Genomic DNA, 10499 nt, shown 5'->3' on the forward strand with positions numbered 1-10499 from the left:
CATGGGTGTCAAACCCCAAAGTAATGTCATGGCAACGTTTTAAGAACGCTGCATTCCACGTATGCCTTCCTATTGAGTTTCTCATGGAGTATAGGATGGGGGTTGGTGATAGAGTGCTTGTTTACATAACACACACCATGACATTTTGATAAAACTCTGGCAATTGATATGCATTGTAAACCAATGGTTTGTAATCGTACTGGAAAGAACATCATAAATACACTATAGCTATGTAAACCTCTACCATGTATGTTTACTTTGTATGTTTACCTTGTGCTTCCCACACTGTGTAGCTGTTTATGTTTTAATCCTCCTCCTCTGTCTTCAAACTGTCTCATGTTTGAAGTGAATGTCTTTGTTTTGGGAAGATTCTTCTGGAATGACAGTGACCACATTTGCTATTGAATACAGGTTTGTTATGTCTGTGTTCATACTTTGGACTGAACGTAAGCCAATGAATGTAAGAAAGAAGCTCTGAAGATGCATTCTCAGTCAAGGTGGATACCATCATATCTCATGATAAAGATATGAGCCCACGTTGGCTCCTCTTAGTGTCGTTTGTATGTAACACACATTACCAGTTTTATTTTACGTTCAGATTGAGTGAGAGATGTGCCGGCCAGAGACTGTAAAGTCCATGGAGAATAAGAACACCTCCTCCCAGCTGCCCACTGCACTGAGGGTATGAAACACTGTCACCACCGATAAAACTACAATATTCGACAATTTCAATAAGCATTTTTATACGGCTGGCCATGCTTTCCATCTGGCTACCCCTACCCCGGCCAACATCTCAGCACCCCCTGCAGCAACTTGCCCAAGCCCCCCCCCTCCCACTTCTCCTTCACCCAAATCCAGATAGCTGATGTTCTGAAAGAGCTGCAAAATCTGGATCCCTACAAATCAGCTGGGCTCAACAATCTGGACCCTCTCTTTCTAAAATTGTCTGACGAAATTGTTGCAACCCCTATTACTAGCCTATTCAACCTCTCTTTCGTATCGTCTGAGATCCCCATAGATTGGAAAGCTGCCGCTATCATCCCCCTCTTCAAAGGGGGAGGCACTCTTGACCCAAACTGTTATAGACCTATATCCATCCTGCCCTGCCTTTCTAAAATCTTCGAAAGCCAAGTTAACAAACAGATCACCGACCATTTCGAATCCCACAGGTCTTCATCGACCTGGCCAAGGCTTTCGACTCTGTCAATCACTGCATTCTTCTTGGCAGACACAATAGCCTTGGCTTCTCAAATAATTTCCTCACCTGGTTCACCAACTACTTCTCAGATAGAGTTCATTGTGTCAAATCGGAGGGCCTGTTGTCTGGACCTCTGGCAGTCTCTATGGGGGTGCCACAGGTTTCAGTTCTCGGGCCGACTCTTTTCTCTGTATATATCAATGATGTCTCTCTTGCTGCTGGTGATTCTCTGATCCACCTCTACGCAGAGGACACCATTCTGTATACTTCTGGCTCTTCTTTGGACACTGTGCTAACAAACCTCCAAACAAGCTTCAATGCCATACAACACTCCTTCCGAAGCCTCCAACTGCTTTTAAATGCAAGTAAAACTAAGTGCATGCTCTTCAACCGATTGCTGTCCGTACCCTCCCGCCCAACTACCATCACTACTCTGGACGGTTCTGATTTAGAATATGTGGACAACTACAAATACCTAGGTGCCTGGTTAGATTTTAAACTCTCCTTCCAGACTCACATTAAGCATCTCCAATCCAAAATTAAATCTAGAATCGGCTTCCTATCGCAACAAAGCCTCCTTCACTCATGCTGCCAAACATACCCTCCTAAAACTGACTATCCTACCCATCCTTGACTTCGGTGATGTCATTAACAAAATAGCCTCTAACACTCTATTCAGCAAATTGTATGTAGTCTATCACAGTGCCATCCGTTTTGTCACCAAAGCCCCATATACTACGCACCACTGCGACCTGTATGCTCTTGTTGGCTGGCCCTTGCTACATATTCGTCGCCAAACCCACTAGCTCCAGGTCACCTATAAGTCTATGCTAGGTAAAGCCCCGCCTTATCTCAGCTCACTGAACACCATAACAACACCCACCCGTAGCACACGCTCCAGCAGGTATATTTCACTGGTCACCCCCAAAGCCAACACTTCCTTTGGCCGCCTTTCCTTCCAGTTCTATGCTGCCAATGACTGGAACGAATTGCAAAAATCACTGAAGCTGGAGACTCATATCTCTCGCTCTAACTTTAAGCATCAGCTGCCAGAGCAGCTTACTGATCACTGTACATGTACACAGCCAATCCGTAAATAGCACACCCAACTACCTCATCCCCATATTGTTACTTATCCTCTAGCTCTTTTTCCCGGCCAGTATCTCTATTCTCTACTTGCACATCATCATCTGCACATCTGTCATTCCAGTGGTAATGCTAAATTGTAATTATTTACCTCTATGGCCTATTTATCACCTTACCTCCTTACTCTTCTACATTTGCACACACTGTACATAGATTCTTCTATTGTGTTATTGACTGTACGTTTGTTAATGTGTAACTCTGTGTTGTTGTTTTGTCACACTGCTTTGCTTTATCTTGGCCAGGTCGCAGTTGTAAATGATAACTTGTTCTCAACTGGCCTACTTGGTTATATAAAGGTGAATTTTTTATTTATTTTTAAAGACGTGAGGAGTGATTTTAGTGTGCTTGGCTTTTCTAAAGACCATTGTACTCTTCTACCATCTACTGGCCAAAAGGAAGTACCACTTGCTTGCCCATCATGTTTACTTAGCCTATCTATACACTGAGAATACAAATATTAAGAACATCTCAATATTGAGTGGCCTGTCATGGAAAGAGCAGGTGTTCTTAATGTTTGGTATACTCAGTGTATAGGGAAAACAGCTCTTGTTTTCTATGAGATACTACAAATTCTTTATTGTTCCCCAAAATCAAATAATTATGAATAAGCCTTTAAATATGTAAGTGTAATACATTTTACTAATTGGTTAGGGGTTACTTAGTTATAAACAAACAAATGATAGCGTACCAAACACTTATTTCATCGTTGTCAAACATGTGTGTTAGAGTGTGTGCATTGAAGGAATAAAAACTCCATAATTGGCCCTCAATATTTTGCATGAAATGGACCTCGATGTGAACTATTATAAACATAAACAGTTGGTAGGCAAAACAACTGCAATGTCCAGATTTGGGGAAATATAGGCCTTTTTTAAACTTTCAATAGATTATCAAATGTAACTGATGCCTACATGTTTATTTTTCAGATAGCTTACCATATACATGACATAATTTGAAGTAATTTGAAACGGAATTCAAAGTGTATGTGTAAAGTATAGCCCTAAAGCAAGGCTATAGGCTATGTTTAATGTTTTATTTAAATATATAAATATATAAATATAAATATATATATATATATATATATATATATATATATATATATATATATATATATATATATATATAATGAAGCACATCAAATTATGGTGACATAGCCTAAATATAGAGGCCTATTGGACGCTCTGGGCCTTTTAGTGACTATTTCCCTAATATTGGACCTGGCCACTCGGTCTCCAACACCACATGCTACAAACTTCGGCCTTATATGGCATTGAGAATCCCATTTTCAAAACAAGGTCGTCTAGGTTAGCCTACTTCAGCCTTTATTTTCCAACATAAGGCTCGAATTTACTTTCGCTTGATTGACTTCCTGTTAATTATATTTTTGGTGAAACCTCTCAGCTCCGCCTGTCACCTAATATTTTCAGAAACCTGTCGCTTGTTTACCTTTCAAGACGATTAATCGTTTTATTTTTTTTTCTAATTTGGCTCCATTTTACGAAGACTGTGCGTCCGCGGTCTGAGATTGTGTGCGAGTTTATTTGTTTAAGAATGGGCCATCATTTATATCCCGCGCTCTCTGTTTGGGCAGATGGTGGGCTTTGGTGCGCCAAACAGGGCTACGTGTTTATTTGAAATGGAGCATGTGGCACGCTAGGGTACAAAACGGCCCCAAGGAGCATGTGGTCCTCCGTCGCTGATTGAGAGACGAGAGTTTGGCAGCTCGGCTTTTTGACAAGATGCAGGAGACAGGACTGGTGTTCTGTTGAAACAGACCCGCCTGTTTCCACGACGCCGGGCGCCGGGCACAGAGACTGACTGGCCTCGAGTGTGGGCTGTTGGCTCTCGGTATTCTTTATGGCGTCGTTCGCAACCCCGTGTGGATGTGATAATGAATTTTATATGTCCAGCTGGAACTTCATATAAATATAATTGCATTTCAAGATTACATGAAATATGACATTTCACAGGCTAAAGCATTGGACAATGGAAAAATATTGTAGAGTTTAAAATGTGCTAATTGTAGGACATCTTCTGCTTCTATATCGCAGGTGAAAATATGAAATTAAACTTTCGTGTTGAACGAATTCAATCTTTGCAAGATAATTAGATTGGGAAGGGGGTTATTGATTGTTCAATAAAAACAAATGCACTCCTTAAAACATAATAGATATAGTCAAATTATAGTTCCAAAATGATGATGGTCTATACTCCACAGACCGTCAACAATAGACCTACAGGGTAGAAGGGCTCACATTAAAGTTTACCGCAATAAGGCAGAGGCATTTGACAGTTATAGCCTAGGAAATACAATGTAGTTCATGAAAATGTTACAATCTTATATAAATTGTAATTCCATAAGGGGTTTTAGTTCTCATAGGCCAGTTAATCAGTAAAGCACTTTCCATTTGTATTCTTTATTTATACTGTTATAGACAACACATAACAAGATGTTAGACTGCAGAACATGATACAACCTATATGTAATCCCACAATCTTATTTAAAGAAAACAAAAAAAAAGCATGTCTTCCTTTGATCACAGTTGATGATTGACAGTGTACCCCCCTATTCCACCCCACCCTTCCCTGTCTCCATCCAGCTCAGCCCACTTTTACATCATCACTGGAATATCCAATCAGCTGGAGACCAATTTGTCAATGTCAGGTCACGCACCAATCAGCGAAAGATATGGTAATACATTCGAGCCAATAAGAGTCAGCCTTTGTGCTCCATGGCTATATATATATATTGGACCTGGGCTGCATCTGTCACATAGACAGTTGGGAGCCAGCTGGATCATCGTATGGAACTAAATGAAACTGAGCAGAACAAACCTTGAGGCTGATGTTATAGGCGTATTGATGGAGACCAGGCATGGAGTTGATCGAGCTAGATTACTTTTGTATTGGGATGTAGGCCTATCTTAGGGGAACAGAAAGGCAGAAAGAAAGGATATACACACCTATTTATGTGGGTGTCCTTTCTGAATTGTATTTTGTCAATACCAACTACTTAAGTATCCTACATTAAGAACATTAAAAACGTTAATAACACATTAGTAACATTACACAACACAACAGCCTGAAAATACATTGATAGAGTGGACAAGGGCAGGATTTACGGGATGACATAACTACATTCTATGTCTGTCTGTAACACTGTCCAGTGTTGTCTTAGCTAAGTGCACCCTAGATAATCCTATGACCCAGTTTTGGGAGAATCTGACCCAACGGCCCAACTGCAGTCCATGTATCTCAGGAATCTCAGCCTCAAATCCCCATTCTACTCCCTTACACTCCTCCTGAACCCCTCCCATTACCCAGAGCACCATGGCCCCACCATGGCCATGCACTGCCTCTGCCTGGCTTGTACAAATCACCCCCTGTCACTCAGAGCTGTGTAACATAATTCACCCTGTTTGACTTGGCTCTCTCACAAAGGGGGTTGAATGTGTGTAAGTGTGCGCTTCCCACTTGTGCTCAGAGCCTCAGACCTCTGCGTCACACCTGCTTTGATGGAGGCCAGACCATGGGGCTGCAGAGCCAGTGTGTGTGTGTGTGTGTGTTTGTCTATTGTTCATAGTCCCTCTCTCTCTCCTATCACTGCTTTCCTCCCTCACTCCCTCTCAATGTCCCTCCCTGTGTATTTTCTCTCTCATTCCATTTCTCTCTATTTTTCTTTCTCACTCACTCTCTCATATTGTAGCCTATTCCTGTGTGAAAACCCCTTGTCAAACTCCCACTCCCACTTAGGCTTTGTCAGTGGGTGTCACAGGGATGGGGGCTAGGGAGGTTGTTGCCAGAGAGCCCTCCTCATTCATCCTCTCACCAGTCACTGGCAGCTGTTTGAGGGCACATTTTGACTGATGATATGGCCACTTCTCTGAACTCAAGCTGCTAGAAGATCATACAACCTAAATAAGATGTTGTCTTTTTAGTTATTTATGGAAAAGGGTGGTGTGAAAGGCATTCTTTTTTATTTTCTCTCTCTCTCTCCATATATATATGTATATATATTTTCATATTTTACTTTTCTCTGATTAGCTCTGTGGCTGAAACCAATATGAATTCATCATTTTACTTGGTAAGCCTATTGGTCTATCAAGCTATAAAAAAAACTTTTCATATCTGATGTGTGTTAAAGTGTCTGTTTTAATTTAATTATGGGGCATTTGCTAGCCTACGGATGTTATTTTATTCTTCATCTCCTCGTGAATTTGAACCACGGCTGACCTTACAGCGTTCTCTTCTGCCTCCGTCTGATATGAGATGATGGGACCACGTGTTCGTGCGTGTTTTATCTCCCCTTACAGTTCAGACAGTGGCGGGACGTGAACGCTTTTGAGAAAACGTCTGGAAAACAGATGTTCGTAGGCAAAAAAATAAAAAATCTCATAAAAGGCCAGCTGGGTTGCTTTTGAGTTTGCCGTGACAGATGGAGATGTATCTGATATCTATTAGCACTCACGCCTCGCTTCTAAAAGGCCATAATTGATGTTGCGAGTTTCCTGAGGATGTGGCACACGTGCGTCGCGTGCTCACAGTCAACTGGTGCGTTGATGACGATAGCTGGTGCTCACTGCAGCTAAGGAAAAGAGAGGATGTTGTGATTGACCCTTTCGCCCAGGAAATGTATCATCCCACGTAATTAACCGATTAATGCCATGTAATGCCACAGACTGGAATATATTCTGGGATTCATCTGATAACATCAAGGAGTTCACCACATCAGTCACCGGCTCCATTAATAAGTGCATCTACGTTGTCATCCCACAGTGACCGTACATACATACCCCAACCAGAAGCTATGGATTACAGGCAACATCCACACTGAGCTAAAAGATAGAGCTGCCGCTTTCAAGGAGCGGGACACTATTCCAGATGCTTATAAGAAATCCAGCTATGACCTCCTGACGAGCCATCAAACAGGCAAAGCATCAATTACAGAACTAAGATCCAATCCTACTATGCTGACCTCTGACGCTCAACGAATGTGGTAGGGCTTGCACACTATCACGGAGTACAAAGGGAAACGCAGCCGCAAGATTCCCAGCAAGGCCGCAGGGCTAGACAGAATACCAGGACGCGTACATAGAGCATGCGTTGACCAGCTGACAAGTGTCTTCATTGACATTTTCAGTATATCCCTGACCTGGTCTGTAATACCAACTTGTTTCAAGCAGACCACCATAGTCCCCGTGCCCAAGAATGCCAAGCTAACCTGCCTAAATGACTACCGCCCAGTAACACTCTATAGCCATGAAATGCTTTGAAGGCTTGTCACGGCTCACATCACCCTGGACCCACTCCAATTCGCATACCACCCCAACAGATCCACAGGTGACCAGCCTTTCAAAGCATTTCATGGCTATACTAGATGTGAGTGCTACGGGTCGATAGTCATTTAGGCAGGTTAGTCCCCTCCAAGCTCATCACCAAGCTCAGGACTCTGGGACTGAACATCTCCCACTGCAACAGGATCGTTATCTTCCTGACGGGCCGCCCCCAGACGGTGAGGGTAAGCAACAGCACATCCGCCACGCTGACCATCAACTGGGGGCCCCTCAGGGGTGTGCGCTGCTTAGTCCCCTCCTGTAATACCTGTTCAGCCATGACTCCATGGCCGCGCACGACTCCAACACCATCATCAAGTTTGCTGACGACACGACGGTGGTAGGACTGATCACCAACGACGATGAGGCAGAGCTTCAAGTTCCTCGGTGTCCACATCACTAAGGAATTAACATGGTGCACACACACCCACACAGTCGTGAAGAGGGCACGACAGCGCCTCTCCCCCCTCTGAAAATATTTAGCATGGGCCCTCAGATCCTCAAAAAGTTTTACAGCTGCACCATTGAGAGTCTTGACTGGCTGCATCACCGCTTGGTACGGCAACTGCAAAGCACCCGACCACAAGGCTCTAAAAAGGATGGTGAGTACGACTTAGTACATCACTGTGGCCGAGCTCCCTGCCATCCAGGACCACTATACCAGGCGGTCAAAGACTCTAGCCATCCAAGCCATAGACTGTTCTCTCTGCTACCGCACAGCAAGCAATACCAGTGCACCAAGTCTGGAACCAACAGGACCCTGAACAGCTTCTACCGCCAAGCCATAAGACTACTAAACAAAATGCTAAATAGCTAACGAAATTGCTACCCGGACTACCTGCATTGACCCTTTTTTGCACTAACTCTCTTGCACTGACTCTACGCACACACACGGGACTCTACCCACGCATACTTAAACTGACACCCCAACACACACATAACATACACACACATAACATACACGCACATGCATACTGACGACACACACGCTGCAAGTAGTCTATTATCTATCCTGTTGCCAAGTCACTTTACTCTTACCTATATGTACATAGCTACCTCAATTACCTCGTACCCCTGCACATCGGCTCTGTACTGGTACTCCCTGTATATAGCCATGTGATTTTGACTCTTTAAAATGATTTGTTACTCACTGTGTATTTATTCCCGTGTCAATATTTGTATATTATTTTCAATTTTTTTTTGTATCTTTATCTTAAATTGTTTTGAGAAAGGACCTGTAGGTAAGCATTTCACTGTTAGTCTACATCTGTTGTTTACGAAGCACGTGACAAATAACATTTGATTTGATTCGAAATAAAAGCTTTGGCTACGGTACAGAGGAAAAGTGAACGATGCTATAAAAATGACGTTTCAATCTTTGTAGATAAATACAGATTACAATACGCCTATTATTGGACTATAAAAGGTTCTGAAATAACCTAGGCCTATATGGTTTTTCAATTATTATTAGCCTATGTTTATGGAAATTGTAACAAGCCTAATGGTAATGAACAAAACGTGATAGGCTATAAGTATAAGCCAACCTTACTACAAGGCACTAGTACTAGGCGATACACGACGAGATGGAAATATTCTGGTAATATTCCCAACTATTTGATTGGGTTTGGTTATGAGATTAAATGTCATGGTAGATTGTCAATCCCAATATTATGTGAATGATATCCCTATCAGTGACTTTTCAGTGGGGAGAGAGGAAATTACTCCACATGAAATGCTGCAAGGCTGTGATACGCCACTAGATGGGAGCAATGCCAAGGTTGGGGAAACTAATCCTTGGTGGGCAGTGTACGTAGACAGGTTTTATCATCAGGCCGATTATAATTATGAGCTGGCAATTTCATGCGTTCAATAAAGATTCATTCGTTTTTGTTGTCGTTAAAACTAATGAATGGACCACTGTAGCCTAACACAATTTATAGCTTACAGACCCTGTGAAGTGAACATGTTGCATTTGTCTTCACTATTACACATTTATATTCATATAGATACATTTTAAAACGCCAGACTGACAAGCGTTTTGAAGCGTATGTAGCCTATAATACCATTTTATATTTATAATGCAATTGTGCATATTATTTTAAAACGAAAATAGGCTAAACACGAAGGGCAGTAAAATTGCATTTAACATCGTAAACTAAAGATTTAGAGGGTTAATTCGATTTTTAGATGTGTAGGCTAAATAAATATAATCCGTTTCCTTTTCCTCCATCCTTATATGAAAGTTGCAGGTGCTCCTTGTACATTTGGACCAAGTGTTCATTTTAAGAGACCTATATGCCCTCTTGCCATCAAATTCGTTAAACATTATCATTTCAGAATCGAAATAATTCTTAAACCTATAATAATAATGTTTTCCAATTATATAATAGCGAACTAGTTCTACAAATTCTTAAATATAAAGCATCGCAATGTAAAATTGGCCTACAAGCAGCTTTGCATGCTATTCAATATCTTTACATATACTATAACATTCACCACAGACACATCTTCATTGTCTACGCTAAATTTCCATAATTACAGCCTACATTGAACAATTAAAACGATATTTAACACAGAATGATATGGAATACAGAAAGCTCCACCCTGCACCAGACACATCCAATCACATTTTGAGATGTAATATCTGAAACGCTTCATTGGCTCTTGATATGAAGGCGGGGATGTTGACGTCAGACACTGACGTCCAATCAAAACAGACACCACATCCCATGTCTCATGAATATTAACAACTAAGATTACCATTCAAAATATTCATTTCAAAAGACACTCGGGGCTACAGCCTTCACTGCTCACAGGAAGCC

This window comes from Salmo trutta, chromosome 1 (assembly GCF_901001165.1).
Source record: "Salmo trutta chromosome 1, fSalTru1.1, whole genome shotgun sequence".
Classification (NCBI taxonomy): Eukaryota; Metazoa; Chordata; class Actinopteri; order Salmoniformes; family Salmonidae; genus Salmo; species Salmo trutta.